At 51.3% G+C, this 16,217-nt stretch overlaps 1 long non-coding RNA gene across 1 annotated transcript; it reads right to left on the bottom strand.

Annotated features, from left to right (window-relative positions):
• Positions 1-13,067: 13,067 nt before the first annotated feature.
• LOC120404748 lies at positions 13,068-14,542 on the bottom strand. Its single transcript, XR_005598144.1, has 2 exons — positions 14,427-14,542; positions 13,068-13,498 (listed from the first exon to the last, which is right to left on the bottom strand). It is a non-coding gene; the product is annotated as an uncharacterized LOC120404748 (long non-coding RNA).
• Between the last annotated feature and the right edge of the window lie 1,675 nt (positions 14,543-16,217).

Below are 16,217 nucleotides of genomic sequence, written 5' to 3'. Positions count from 1 at the left end.
CTGGCTCCCTCCTCTTCCCCATGTCGCACCAAGCCCCTTGCCCTCCTCTCCTGGGGTCTGCACAGCTTCCCCCCACCCACTCCCCAGTGCTCTGGCTCCTTTGGCCCCTCCCAGTCCTTTCACTTTGTCCCCTCTCACCTCCCTTCTTCAGTCAGGGGCTCCAGGTTTGTATAATTTTTGTTGGTGCCCAAGCAGGGCCGTGCTGTGCATAGGACAGACCGGGAGAACTGTCCTAGGCTCTTTGCTTGGGGGGGCTCTGTGCTTTGGGGGACCCCACGCTTCAGGGGGACACCAGGCCCCCCTCTAGCCCCCCAGGCCACCCTGGACCCCGCATCCCTCTGAAGCGCGGGGCAGGGGTAGACACCACCATGTTGCACAACGGATACTTGACAAAATTACCGGACTTAGTGAGGAACACTGGGGAAGGGGCGGGGTGTGTGTGTGTGTATTATGTCATACAACCCCTAAAATAGCACACCATTTTTCACACTGAAAACCCCCCCACAGTAATCTAGCTAATAACAACAACAATAAAAATAAATTAAACTAATAATGAAAAATATGTGTAGACTGTATATGAGATTATTACATGAAAAATGAAAATGAGCTTACTTTGGGCTTTTACAAGGCACTTATATCATTTAAACACATTTGGTACCCTGAGTAATGATAACACTTCTTGCAAATCACATAACTAGGGAACCCACGGTCACCTTCCCTCACCCCATTGCAAAGGCACAGGGGTTATTGCTGGCTGCCCTAGGGCTGCAGAAAACCTTATGGGCAAAACATATGGAAAGAAGGGGATCAATTTGTACAGAGGGTTGAAGGGGGACTCCCATAGTGCATTAATTAACACTTAATAAATACATCAAAATTAAATATATTACAAAGATAAGAAGCTGTAATGACAAACTTTATTTCATGAGAAGCATCAGGGAAAGAAACCCAGAAGGAGTAATGGTAGGGGGAATCCTAGGGAGACCAAAGGGGCTGGTAGAGGGAGCAGGCAGAGAACAGGGGTAGAGACAGAGTTGCTGCAGGGTTGCCCCAGTTTTCTGCATCTCCTCCGGAAACACTGATCTCTATCACTATAGGAGGGAACAATAAATGGAATGCCCAGAAGAATGAATGACTTGAGGACAGTTTCCTGAAGGGACCCTTACCCATCTTTTCTAGCTTCAACATTTATATTTCTACTTAGGGTGCTTTGGCCCACAGAAATAAAAATCCGCACATCTTTCATGTGGTTTTGGACCAATGGAAAAAACTAGGTACAATTCAAGTGACTTTTAAAATTACCTATGAAACCGAGTTAACAAAATAAATGAGCTTATGAACAATTATAGTTTCAAGTGAAAAACTTTGCAAAGAAATTGTAAGTTTTCTTACAGGAAAAGCCACAAACTGTCTGGAAAGAAAGAGAAGACTGAATTACTTGCCTAAGTGAAATTAAATACCCAGAGAATTGCTGGGCCTGCAATGATGATGACAGGGGCTTGCTCACCTGTGGCTCCCCCTCCCTGGGCTGTTGAGGCACAGCCAGGCATGTCTGCATCTGCAAGCAGGCACCCTGCTACAGATGGAGCTCCCCTTAGCCCTGGTGGTTGGGAGCATTCCAGCCAATGGACTTGGGAGGAGGGGGAAGGCAAAGTGGGAGATTGTAGGGAGCAGAGGGGGAGGGGAGCTGTCACTGGAGGCAGAAGCGGGGGCTCTCTGGTGAGGGGTGATGGGGTCAAAGGGGCCAGTGGGGGGTCTTTTGGGGGGGGCAGAGGGTTGTGTGGGTCTCTGTGGGGTGGGGGGCAGTGATGGACAGAACCAGCTGCAGCCCAGGTCTGCTCTGTGGGGGTTGCTATAGCCCCCCCCAAGGAAACCCCCTCTGTACTTTGTATTTAACATCAGCCCCGAGTGCCCATTGCTGCTCCCCCACCCCCAGGGCTGCGTCTGTCTCACAGTGACAGGCTTCTCCTGCTTTCGTCCGGCGGCTCCATGCTGTGGAGGCGTGGCCAGGCAGCTCTGGCAACGCCCTCCACAGCTGCCATTGGCTGCTGTTCCCGGCCAATGGGCTGTCAGCAGGGTCAGGGCTGGTGTGGGAGGGGGACGGAAGCAACGTGCGGAGCTGCGCTGCCTGTGCCCAGACTCTCTGTGGCGCGCGGGGACGCTGCGGGGGGGGCGAGAGCCGTTGGCGGGAGTCACCCCTGAGGTGAGGGGGCCCCCGAAAGCCTTTTTAAACAACCACACGTCTCTCTAGCTTGGGCTCCTGAATCGCTAACCATTTAAACATTAAAGCCAACTCTTCTAAGAAAACAACCCCATTTAAAAAAGCAAAACTATTTTTTTTTTCAGAATAAAAACGAAACTGCTTTTAAAAACCATTTTGACCCCTCCATTTTTGGGGAGTGTAGGGTGACCAGATAGCCAGTGTGAAAAATCAGGGTGGGGGGTAACAGGAGCCTATATATGAAAAAGACCCCCAGATCAGGACTGTCCCTATAAAATCGGGACATGTGGTCACCTTACTCTCCCCTAACATTCACCTTTGTGATCTGGGGAGGAGGAATTAAGTTGTCTGCATAACTGGGCTGCTTTTGGCTAATTTTTTTCTTTTAGTTAAAATACATTTTTCTTTGGGGGCCTTTCAGTATTAAACATTAAATCACCATACACAACAATCCTTAACGTTACTCTACCAATTTCCAAGTGTAGGGCCCCTTGCAGATATCAACGAATGTCTTGGGGATTGTTTGTTTGTTTTTTAAACATGTTTCTTTCATGCTTAAAATTTGGGGGCTGTTTTTGAAATAAAATGGGTGTATCACAACCATAGTAAGCACCCTACAAATGCCCAGAGCTTTTACATGTTTGATTTTCTTTAGCACAAATGCTTGTTTCTAAAGTATTGTGGAGGTTTGTGAACCCTGGAAACATTTCAGTTTTGGGTTAGACCCATGTTTATTTTTGTAAATTATTATTTTAATGATTTTGAGTTGCTAGAAAGAGTGACCCATAGCATTCGACCAACCCCTGGGTTATATTTAAACTGTCCAATAGCTTTCAACCAACTCCTGGGGTCATATTTAAACTACCCAATAGAATTCAACCAACTCCTGGGGTCATATTTAAACTACCCAATAGAATTCAACCAACTCCTGGGGTCATATTTAAACTACCCAATAGAATTGAACCAACTCCTAGGTTATAGTTAAACTGTCCAATAGCTTCTGCTAACTCCTGAGGTTTTATTTCAGTTGCATATTAATCAAAGCTCACCATCCTCACTCACTCTCCTCTCTTACTGTGGGCGTACACCCATCAAATTTAATTACTGATCACTTATACCATTAACCCCATGGCAACAAGGGTGGCTAATCTCAGTCACTTTGGCTATGACCTGGGGGTGTGGTTAAAACCATTCAGTTCAACACAGTGGGTCAGCTCTATTGTACTCAAACATGTCTGAACCATCCCTGTTTTTTTTAAATGGTAAACAGATTTTTAGGGAGGTTCCCCCCCCCAGCCACGATTCTACAACATATATTTCAGCTTTTTGTTCTGAATGGGTATCTTTTACACAAAGACAACAGATCACACTGCAATAAGATTGGTGGCCATTCTGTCCTTACTAAATAATGGCAAAGAGTGACATTATGTAATATATATTTTCAAAGTTAAAAACAGGGAGCACACCTCCTCTTGCAGTCCAGCAGAAATTCGGTTCAAGATAGTTTCTGTTGAAAGAGGACAGTCTCCAAAAAACAGATTTTTACACCAGCCTAACTCTTTGTTTCAAACAGATTTCAAAAGTCTGTAGTTAGCAGGTAGATTCGATCATCACAACTCTGAATTAATAGATACTTAAGGACTTTAGGCCCTCCTCCCCTAACATTCCCTTTTGTGATCTGGGGAGGGGGAATTAAGTTGTCTGCACAACTGGGCTGCTTTTGGCTAATTTTTTTTCTTGTAGTTAAAATACATTTTTCTTTGATGCCTTCTTACAGTATTAAACATTAAATCACCATCAGAACAACCCTTAACATTACTGTAAAAATGTTTTTGTTTTAGCTTGTGAATTTTCCCTATGCTAAGAAGGAGGTTTATTCCTGTTTTTTGTAACTTTGAAGTTTTGCCTAGAGGGGAATCCTCTGTGTTTTAAATCTTATTACCCTGTAAAATTACCTTCCATCCCGATTTTACAGAGGTGCTTCTTTAACTTTTTTTTCTTTATAATGAAGTTCTGCTTTTAAGAACCTATTGGCTTTTAGTGTCCTAAAAACCCAAGGGTCTGGTCTGTGTTCACCTTGTTTATCTATTTGGTTGGTATATTATTCTCAAGCCTCCCCAGGAAAGGGGGTGTAGGGGTTTGGGGAGATATTTTGGGGAAACAGGAAATCCAAATGGTCCTTTTCCTGAATCTTTGTCTAACTCACTTGGTGGTGGCAATGATACTGCCCAAGAACAAGGAAGAATTTGTGACTTGGGGAAGTTTTTAGACCTAAGCGGGTAGAAATAAGCTGAGGGGGTCTTATATGTGGGTCCCCACATCTGTATCCCAGAGTTCAGAGTGGGGAGGGAACCCTGACAATATTGCATGTTTATCCCCTCACCATTCTTTAACTTAATCCTTTTAGATTTCTTACAAATAGTCTTTTTCTTAAGCAGGGTTCTGTAACATTTTCCGTGGACCAGACAGTCAATATAACACTGCAAGCAGGCAATGTCCAGTTTGGTCATGTTCTTTAAAACAGGGTCAAGGTCTCCACTGAATTGCACAACATTTATCCCTTGCACTAAATGTTCTTGAGTTAAGCACAGACATTGAATAGCATAACCTATGGCAATAACACCAGCATCTTTAGCCTTCTCAAAGAAGTAGTTAGGAATAGAACAATTTCCTAATGCTCTTTTCACTGCATCAGAGGCGTGCTGGCTGTAACAGACAGTTGTGCTGGAGATGTGATTTAGCTTGCCTACTATGTGTGTTCTGGCTGGACTACAATATTGTTGTCTGGTGTTGTTTAACGTCTTTATTAAAGACCTGGATGTAGGTAGAGAGAGTAGACTGGTCACGTTTGCAGATAACAAAAAGCTAGGAGGAGTTGCCAACACTTTGGAGGATAGAGCTAAAATTCAGAGGTATCATGGTAAATTGGAGGACTGGTGTTCTTAAAGGAACAGAGGGGAAAGTCCTTGGAGATAGAATTATGGAGCTTGACCCAAAGCCCACTGGAGTCAGAGGACAGACCCATCAACATCATGTCATAGTAGATTGGACTCCTACGGAGGACCTTGCTGAGTCACTATTCCTGGCCTGGATTTTCCCTGCCAGGGAGTGCTGCATGACGAGATTGCTCAGTGCAGTTAGGAGGCAGACAGAGTCACGTTGAATCTGTGATGACCAGACCCTGAGTTTGATCAGCTAGGCGATCCTTTCCATTGCTGTCAGCTGCCCATGCACCTCTTAGGACACGGTTCAGGGGAGCAGGACCTGAGAGAAACAAATTGGGACAAATTGCTAAGGAGAAGTACCAAAAAATAGTCCAAGCACATAGGGAGAAAATGAGCAAGGCTAAGGCAAAAACGAGTTCTAACTGGCAAGGGACATAAGACAATTAGAAGCAGCTCTATAAATGCATTAGGAGCAAGAGAAAGACAAAGGAAAGTGAGGGGCCTGTTATATCCTTGGGGGCAGCCGGTTTAGGAAGAAATCACTTGAGGCCAGAGAGCAGACAGCTAACAAAACCACCATTTTATTTACAGACACAGAGCTCACCCAACTGGCCGAAACCGGCTGGGCTATCCCCTAATAATCTAACTCAGTTGCCATAGGAACAAAAACCATGACAACCAAATACACAACAGGGCCACTACTCAGCAGGGAAGGAGAGCAAATAATGGATGACACAGACAAAGCCAAGGTGTTAATGCCTTTTTTGCTTCAGTTTTCACTAAAAAGGTTAATGAGGACTAGATGCTTAACACAATATTAACAACAAGGGGGAAGGAATACAGGCTAGACTAGGGAGAGAACAGGTAAAAGACAATTGAGGTCAGTTAGATGTATTCAAGTTGGCAGAGCCTCATGATATTCACCCTAGATGGAGCTAGGCAAAGCAATCGCTGCATCTTTAGGAGGGCTGAGGCTCCAGAGGACTGGAGAAGGGCAGACACAGAACCTATCTTCAGAAAGGGGAACGAGGAGGCCCCAAGGAATTATAGACCTGTCAGCCTAACATTGGTACCCAGAAAGATACTGAACAAATTATTAAACAGTTTGTAAGAATCTAGAGGAGATAATAGGGTAACCACCAATATCACCATGCCAAACCAATCTAATTTCCTTCTTTGACAGGGTTACTTGCCTAGTGGATGGAGGGAGGCAGTATATGATGATGTATATGAAGTTTAGTAAGGCTTTTGACATGGTTCCACAAGACATTCTCATAAGCAAACTAAACCAGTCTGATCCAGATGAGATTACTATAAGGGGGGCGCACAACTGATTGAAAGACAGAACTCAAAGAGGAGTTATCATTGACTACGAGGCAAACTGGGAGGGTGTCTCAAGTGGGGTCCCCCAGGGGTGTGCCTGGTCCAGTACTAATCAATATTTTCATTAAGAACTTGGTTAATGGAGAGGAGATTATGCTTGCAAAGTTTGCAGATGACACCAAGATGGGAGGGGTTGCAAGCACTTTGGAGGACAGATTAGAATTCAAAATGAGCTTGCTAAATTGGAGAGTTGGTCTGAGGTCAACAAGATGAAATTCAGACAAAACAAATGTGACACTTGGGAAGAAAGAATCAAATGCATAAAAACAAAGTGGGGGATAACCGGCAAGGTGGCAGTGCTGCAGAAAAGGGTTTGGGGGTTATCATGGATGTCACACTGAATTTGAATCAACAGTGTGATGCTGTTGAGAAAAAATGGGAAATGTCATTCTGAGGTGTATTAGCTTGGAGCACTGTGTCCAGTTCTGGGCACCACGCTTTAAGAAAGATGTGAACAAACTGGAGCCAGTCCAGAGGAGAGGCAAAAATGATCAGCAGTTTAGAAAACCTGAACTATGAAGAAAGGTTGAACAAATTCAGCATGTTTCATCTTGAGAAGATGGAAAGGGCACCTGATAACAGTCTTCAAATACATTAAGGGCTGTTATACAGAGGATGGTGACCAATTGTTCTCCATATCCCCTGAAGATAGGACAAGAACTAATGGGCTTAATCTGCAGCAAGGGAGATTTAGGTTAAATATTAGGAAAAACTCTAAGGGTGGGTAACGACTGGAACAGGTGACCTAGGGAAGTGGTGGACTCCCCATCATGGAGGTTTTAAAAAGCAGGCTGGACAAACACTCATCAAGGACGGTCTAGGAATGCTTGGCCCTGCCTCAGTGCAGGGAGTGGAGTAGATGACCTCTTGAGATCCCTTCCAGCCCTACACTTCTATGATTCCCTCTTCCCGGGCTCTGGAATCAAGGAGACCGAGCCTCTGCCAAGGACATTTCCCTCTTTTTGGGCAACAAACCACCCACAGAATCTACTTTCTGTGGCCCCAGAACTAGAACATTGGGGGAATCTAGCTCTGGGCTCTGGCCAGGTTGGTGGGGCCCATGGGTGGTGCTCCAGGCCCACCGCCTAGGGATCCCAGTGTGATTGCTGGGTGGGGGTCTCTCAAGCCAGGAAAGGCTACGAGAGCTTTACCATCTCCCTGCAGTCCCACCACGCCTGCAGGCAGCTCAGTTGTGGTGTTGATGGGCTCTGGAGGCAAGGACCTGTGCACAGCCAAGGACACGGCATGAGTGCCAGGGTCAGATGGGGGCTCAGTGGAGAACACAGCAGATCCCGTGCTCCTCCACCCCCACCCCATGCAGACGTCTCTTAGATATAGCTAGGGCACTTGGCCCTCCAGCCCAAGAACCTTTCTAGAGAGCTTACTCTGAGGAACAGAAGAAGGGGGGTGGGGTGTCCCATGCTTGGGATTCAATGAAGCCTTGGTCGCCGAGCCCCACCCCAACTACAGGACTAGGCCCCTTCCTGCACTCATGCCTCCAGACCTCCAAGATGTTCTGCAGCTCCACAAGGTTGGGCTTCTCATCCTCAGACATCAAGGTCTTCAGCACCTCACTCATGGCTTTCAGAGTTTGCGTGCAGAGCAGAGGAGAAGCTGGAGGAAGTGGTGTTACCCAGCCAGGCGATGAACCAATGCCCTGTGTGACAAAGTTCCTCCTCTACCTTGGTGGGTCCTGTGCTTATTGGTGGATTTCCTCACCTCAGCGATCTTCTCCTCTGGTGGAACCCACATTCTGGGTCAATTCCTCCTGTGTCTGATCAGGAGTTGGGAGGTTTGGGGGGGGGGGGGGGGGAACCCGGGCCCGCCCTCTACTCCGGGTTCCAGCCCAGGGCCCTGTGGATCGCAGCTGTTTATAGTGCCTCCTGTAACAGCTGCATGACAGCTACAACTCCCTGAGCTACTTCCTCATGGCCTCCTCCAAACATCTTTATCCTCACCACAGAACCTTCCTCCTTGTGTCTGATAATGCTTGTAATCCTCCAGCAGTACACCCTCTCACTCTCAGCTCCTTGCACCTCTTGCTCCCAGCTCCTCACATGTGAATCTCACTGACTAACTGGGAGGCTTTTAACTAGTTCCAGCCAGCCCTTGATTGGTTTCAGGTGTCCCAATCAATGTAGCTATCTCCACTGCCTTCTAGAAAGATCTTAATTGGCCCAAGGTGTCTTGATTAACCTGGAGCAACTGCCATTTGGTTACCATGGTACCAGGGATTTGTGTAGCTTGGGGCTAATATACCTGTTCCTCACTACTTTATTGTAGCCATCTGGCCTTGCCCCATCACACCTGGCGTGTGACACCTCCCAAGCCATGGCAGCTCCTGGTATTCCAGCTCCCTCAGTCACTTGTACCCACAGGGGACCTACTGCAGACTCCTCCTGGCAACAGGACCCCACCTGCCTTTGCTGTCCCCAGGGAGGCCACTGCACGCAGTCCAACCCACTGGAAGAGTCAGAAAGGATTCCGCATTTGGAGGGGGAGGGGAGATTTCCAGCCAAGCTTCGGTTCCCCTGGCCTGTGTGCGTCTGAAGCCGCCAATCTCAGGCCTGTGCCCCCAGCCACACACTGGGGATGAATGTGCTTGTGAAGGGAGTGTCTGTTCCGCAGTAATTGCAGGTGCATGTGAAGGATAAATGCCTACTACTGCTACCCTAGGAGGGAGTTACTCTTTTATCTCGGGCAGTGGGGCCTGTGCTTTGGTGCTGCAGGTCCTGAGCTGAAGTCTTGCCAAGGAGCTGTGATCATTACACTCTTATGCTAGTGCCAGGTAACTCAGGGGGCAGGTACATAAACAACGAGCAGGATTCCCACTCGGTTTGGGGCAGCTCTGCACGGCCAGTTTGGGGCTTACCTTGGCATACAGAGCAGCCTCCACTCCCTACATGGTACGGGGTCCCAGTGCTACAGAGCTCTGTGCCAGGGGCCGGCTTTGTGGGGGTTTCACAGCTCATCTCTTCAAGGCCTGTGTGGTAGCAGCCACAGCAGAGAATCCCAGGCCTGATTCCCCCCACGCTGGGTCTCCTGAATGGCCCCTGCCCTGGGGGGACTCCATTCCTCACCCTACCAGCAGACATGACAGGTTGAAGGGGCAGCTGATCAGGAGTTTGGGGATCTACATTTAACATCCCTTTGCAGCTCTCGCCCGAGATCACATTGCTGGCGTCGGAGATTGAACCCAGTCCCATAAAGCAGGAGGCCTTAGAAGGTGATGGTGACTCTGATCAAAGACAGAGCAGTGGTAATACCTGGGTCTGCCAAGCTGCAGGCTGTGTGACGGAGATCTTAGAGAAAACTCTTGCCCCCTCACTCCCGCCCCAGCAGGGTAGCAGCCCCGATGCACAGCAGGGTCTAGCACAACGATTCCTGGATTCCCCACCTCTTTGCTGCCCAGCCCAGCAAAGATCCAGTTGGAGCCCTGGTTCCCAGCGGCCACCCCACTTCCCTGCCTAGCATGCAGGCTCAGCTTGGGGATTTGGGGAGCACCACACCTGGAAGGAGGGACGATGTCAGGTCACGAGTGGTGTACCTGCTCTCCGGATCATTGCTGAAGGGGTCAAAGGGACCAGCAGTGAATCGGTCTGGTCTTCGCTGCGGGAGAGGGAAGAGGTTCCCAGTCTGCATGGGATCCAGGGATCCAGGGCCTGCCTGTTCTGCTTGCTCTGACTGCCTCTCCTGCCACCAACAGACAGCCAGAGCCATCGGGTGTAACCTGGGCAGGCACTGGGCTCCCATCATCAACCCACCCCTGAAATGCCCTGTGCTTCGACATGCGTGGCCCCCCTGCAAAGGAGCCAGCAGACGGGGCTGCAACACCAGGGGGCATCTCATGCTCTGGCCAGTCCCCTGCAATCCTAGGCTTTAACAACCCACCATGCACTGACCATCCCCTTTGATGGGTGGAAAACATCCTCCAACCCTGCAGCGTGATGGATCAGGGTGGGCAATTCAGTCAGTCTCCACCTGATGCTTCTGCTGCCACCCCTAATGCCCCAATCAGCTCTAGAGGCTGCAGCTGCTGCCAGCAGGAGGGGCCATTCCCCCCACCAGGGTTTTCCTGTCTCTCCATCTCATGGCAGCCCAGAGCAGTACAAGGTCTATGGAGTTTTCTCCCCCCAGTGACACTGTGATCTTGCCACCCAACCCCCAGAGGGGCCAGGCCCCACCACAATGCAGGGCCATGGCTCCGGCCATTTTTACAGCCCCCTCTGTCCACTCAGGAGGCGCCACTCACAGGCACGGAAGGGCTGAGGCACACACAGCTCCTGCTGCTGCTGTGGGCTCTTCCGCCAATTCTTCCCTGGCTCCAGGAGGCACTTGGCTCCCAGCCCTGCTGGGAACTGACATGCCAGGCACCCCAGGGCCTTATCACCAGCCCATTCCCAGGCTTGGCATGGCAGTACATTTCCTTCCCGGTCACCGTCCCCTGGCATTAAACAAGGGATTCCGCGCTGGGCATGTGCACCTGGCAGCCCAGAGCCCCTGAGAACAGACAGGCCAGACTGCAGGGCAAGGGCTCCCAGAGACAAACGGCAGGAGTGCAATGCTGGGAACTCCCAGGCCGCCTTCAGCTAGAGCATGAGGGCGCCCCGGCATGCTGGAGAGCATGAAGCTAGCTTCAGCTCAGTCTTTGTCCCCCCCAGTTCTCTGCACTAGATGAGTCGGACTCCTGGAGGGACGAAAGTGTCGATCAGGAGTTCCTGGCTTATCCAGTGTCGGTTTCCAGCTCTTGTAAAAAACTGGTGACTTCCCTTACACAGGAGCTGGTGTTCTTCAGGCTGTGCTGAGCCCGTAGACGTTCCACTGTAGGGGCGTGTGCACCCAGGGCATGCGAGTCACAGACGTTTGCCAGCAGTACCACGGAGCGGATCCTGCGCCCCCCCCCCCCAGCTCACAGGCACGGGCATCAAAAAGGCATATCCGCCACCTCCCTCTCCAGTCCTTCACACCTGCATGCTGCCAGGTGAACATCCCTATTCCTACTGAGACCTCAGGGGCAAGGTTTATAGGAACTGGCTGGGGTTGGTTCCCCCCTCCCCCGTGTTTCATCCCTACAGCTCGCTGGGGATCTAAACTGCCACTCACCGGTTTGAGCCTCTACCTAGCCAGGCCCTGTTCTCTCCACCCAGGCAGTTGCTAGCCCTGAACCCCTGCAGGAAGCCATGACACATAGGTGCTTGGGGCTCGTGAGAAAGGCTATCGCCGGCTGAATGATCCCTGCCTGTATGGTGGGGATTGAGGCCACTTTGCCAGCAGGTGCCCCCCAAGTCCTGTGCTGTGGTGAGTCATTAGAGGGGATGCGGCTGGACAGAAAGGCAGAATTGGGTCCCCAAGCAGAGCCCCTCTACTACCTGCCTGTGTCCTAACTGCCAGGATAGTGGCCAATCCCACCTTCAGGTCAGGTTCCAGCATCAGGCCCTGTCGATACCCACAGCTGTTGCACCCAGCGTGTGCTGATAGACTCTGGAACATCCAGTACGTTTACAAACACTAGAAACTGCCTAACACCAGGCACGGGGGCTGGGAGACGGGGGATGTGTAGGGTACAGAGCACAGCTCCCCTAACGCTGGGCAGGAGGCTGGGAGATGCATAGGATACAGGGCACAGCACCCCTAATGCTGAGCAGGGAGACTGGGGATGTGTAAGGTACAGAGCGCAGCACCCCCTAAGTTGGGCAGGGGGGCTGGAGATGGGGCAATGTAGGGTACAGAGCACAGAACCCCTAACGCTGGGCAGGGGGGCTGGGAGATGCGTAGGATACAGAGCACAGCGTCCTCTAACACCTGGCAGGGGGGCTGAGAGATGGGGGGTGTAGGGTACAGAGCACAGCACCCCCTAATGCCTGGTAGGGGGGCTGAGAGATGGGGAGTGTAGGATACAGAGCACAGCACCCCCTAATGCCTGGCAGGGGGCCTGGAATCTGGGGGAATATGTAGGATACAGAGCACAGTGCTCCCTAACACCAGGACACGAGGCCTCGTCCATGTCAGGGCAGAAATGATCACACCCTTCGAATGGGGGATCTGGCAGGAGCACTGCTTTACATTAAGGTTCTTTTGGTGATAGGCTAACCTTACCCCTGTCCTGCATTTTGAGTGTGAACAGCTGTAGATGGAAACCCAGATGGCAGAGATGGAGCAGGACTAACCGTGATCACTTAGTCTAGCCCTCACCCTGTGTCTAGCCTGTACAAGTGTTGAAAACAGCAGGTGCCTTTTCTTGCCCTGAGATGATTTTGGAGATGTCAACGCTTGCTACGGCTTTCTCCCTGTATGGGTTGTGGGATCCAGTGGAGCGGTCTGTGTTCTGTTTACAGGACAAGATGTGTAAATCTTTTATACCTCTATGTATTACTGTAAATACAGTTATTTAATATATCAAAGAAATAAAATAAATAAAAGCATAAAAATACATCAGAAAGCACCAAATTGAAACAGAGGATTGCTATGTACAGGGGGGATTGCTATGTACCGGGAGGGGAGGGGGAGCACATGACTAGTTAACTGCTCAATAGCTTTATTCAACATGTACTTTTTGACATGTTCCCACACCTGGTGTAGGGTTTATGTTCTACCCTCCGTTCCCATTTCCAGTCGTGTACATTTTTGGCGCTGTACCTGGTGACTGGACAGGGCAGGAAGCCAATGGGGAAGAAGTCATGGTCTGGCACGAAGTGTTCCACCTTGCTCCAGGCGGGTTCTGATGCCAAAAGCCCCCAGAGAAGGGAGGCTGGCTTTTCCCAGAGCTAGGGCAGCTGGGCAGCTTCAATGACCGGGCTCTCCGCAGTGCACATTGTGGTCATCCTATGGACAAATGTCCATAGGCCGCAGCAGGCTGGAGGCTGGATCTTGAAGGCCTCCAGGATGAAGATGGTCTGAGAAGTCAGGCATCAGAGTGTGGACTTGCTGTCCTGCTGCAAGCCTTTGAGGTCTAAGATTGAAAGGAAGGAAATGGAGATCAGAGCCATGGCACTCTGGAGAGCCCCGGCAGGCCAAGCCAGCCCTGTACCTCTCGGCCCACGACAAGGAGGCAGCAGGCCGGGTGGCAGGAGGCAGGGGACTAGTGGGAACAACCGCAACCCTCACTAAACATCCCCGCCGCCCTCCACAGCTGGGGGAGCCTCCAGACACAGGCAAGAAGTCCCAATGAACCCCATTCACTCACTATTTCTAGGACTGCCTCATCCCTGCAGTATCTGAGAGCTCATCCCTGCCTGTATTTACCCTCCCCCTTCCCCCCCCCCCCCAATGCACAGATGGGCACTTAGGCCTAGAGAGGGGGAGAGTCACAAAGGGGGCTTGGGCATTGTTAGGCGCCGCCTAACTTCAGGTGCCCTGCTGCCCTCCAGGAAATGCCGAGGAGGGAGCTCAGCCATTCTCTAGCTCCGGTTGGGAGGCCCAGCTGTGAACCTGCTCTGGGAGTGAGGAGTCTGAGCTATGTCACCCACCCTTCCCTTTTCCCGAACAAATGTGGTGGAAATGCTGCTCTGCCCTGGTAGGGGCCATGGCCAGGGTTGTGCTCTTCCCACCAGCACAGCCAGGGGAGTGTGCGGAGGCCAGTGGCTGTAGGAGTGGTGAGGCAACTCCTCGCCCCACCCAATCTCTCAGCCTGGCTGCAGGGGGGTGTTGAGCTCAGAGGATGCAGAGAAGACTCAGCAGTTGGGTGGGGCACCATGGTCATGGCACTACTGGACTCAACATTCAAGTGATTTTGAGTGTCTGATTGTCACAGCACTGAGCACCTGCCCTCTGCCGGCCAGACCCTTTAAAGGGGGGGTGTCACATGTTGCCCCCCCCACAAACAAATTACTGGTCGCTCTGTAACTATCTCAGCCGCAGACTCCAGTTCGTGGCCTCACCTGGGACACGTTGGGACGCTCATCATGCACAAGGAGGAGCAGTGGGATCAGGCTCTGGAGCACATGCTCCTTCATCTGCCTCCAGTTGGGCCCCCTTACAAGCTCCAGCAGGTCTTTAAAGAGGGTGATGGAGAGCACCTGGAGCTTGCTGGACACCTGCAAGAGACGATATAGGGAGAGGAGGAGACACTGTGACAGTCATTCTCATCCAGCGGGGCAAGCGCACACTGTGCCAGAGATGTCTGCCCTGCAGGGGGTATTGGTAACTCACCTCCAGCCATACAGCCACAGCTGGGGCCAGAGTCTCATGGGCATAGCGCCATTGAAGGCAATAGAGATGCAGATTTCCACCAGCTGAGGGGATGGCCTGGTAACTTCTTGGCCAGGGAGAGCAGTAAGCTGGGGTGAGACTGCCACTGGGCTCTCACAGCCAGCTCTGGGTGCACTGACATCAGCACCCGCCTTTGTCAGCCAAGGGGAAACGTTCAGGGTGGAGCTGCGCCAGGACAGGGGCGGCAGAGAGGGAGCGATGAGGAAAGATTCAAAGAGCGAAGGGGGGGTGTAGTTTGTCCACCCGCTTTGCAGGCCCAGCTCACACTGGTGTTGACCCACAGCGGCCCTCTAGCCGGGCCAAGGGGGCCAGGCATGGGGGGCAAATTCCTACATTGGTGTTTGTTTGGGCCATGCTCAGGGACCTGGGGTGAATTTAACCAGGGCCAAGGGGTGGTAAATGTGCAGGAGCTCCCAGATAGGGGGCCTTGGAAGCCATGACTGGAAGCCACCCAGCCTCCAGGGGTTTGGGGTGGGGTGAGGGGTCAGCTCAGAACAGCTGGGCAGGCTCTGTACAAAACACGTGGGAGGGGTATAGGGGCATCAGGGCTGCACTGCAGCGGGCACAGGCAGATGTTGAACTGGCACCTCTCTGGTCTTCCCTCCAGTTGTTGAGGCCTGTTTGCCTTTCCCTGGTGATGGGCGTTGTGTTCATTAACACTATTTGGATTTAACCCCTGCCCCATAAAGAACCTGTTCTGTTCCCCTCGGGCCTGAAAGGGGTTTGGTTTAAACGGCTCACCCCAGGGCGAGATCCTGCATCCTTGGTCCAGGCTGCCCTGTCTCTTTGGCCAGCTGGGGATCCAGGAGACCCTGGGAACAGCTTTAGCCAGGCCTGTGCCACTACTAAATAAAGAGCGGCAGGGTCCCAGCAGAGTTCGGGAGGGTTGAGAGTAGGATTTACCGTTATGAGAGCTGGGGAGTTCCTCCAGGAGCCCCCACTGGGGCATTACCCCTGGAAGGCAGTAATGGATGGGCCCCTTTCTCCTGCCCGCTTGCTGGATCTTGCCACCCAGTACGGGACTGAACATCAGTCTGGTGAATGCGCCGGCGGGGGCTAGTTTGTGGGTACGAAAGACCTGAGAAGAACTTTCCCGTCCTTTGACACTGCCCTGCCATGAGAATGAAGGGGAGAGGAGAGGGCGGTAGCTACAGAACCTACAGACAGAGCCGTTTCCTTATGGAGCTGACTGGCCAGCTGTAGGATTCCTGGCCAGGGAAAGGAGGGGCAGATTTTCACCAGGGTACCATCACTTGTCACCCTGGAAGCCAGCAAGAGCATTGCAGCACCCTGTGCTGCAGAGGCCCCCTTGCTGCATGCAGGCTCAGGAATGCACGTCCTTCCCCAAGGGGAGTCTCGTCCCCAGGCTGCCCTCATCCTGGTCAGTAGACCTGTAGGATACCAGGGTTCCCATCCTTTCTGCCATGTGCTCTCATGGAGAATGTGGTAGCAGAGGAAGG

The sequence above is a fragment of the Mauremys reevesii genome, linkage group 4 (genome assembly GCF_016161935.1).
Source record: "Mauremys reevesii isolate NIE-2019 linkage group 4, ASM1616193v1, whole genome shotgun sequence".
Lineage (NCBI taxonomy): Eukaryota > Metazoa > Chordata > Testudines > Geoemydidae > Mauremys > Mauremys reevesii.
This window is presented reverse-complemented; position numbering and strand designations above follow the sequence as displayed.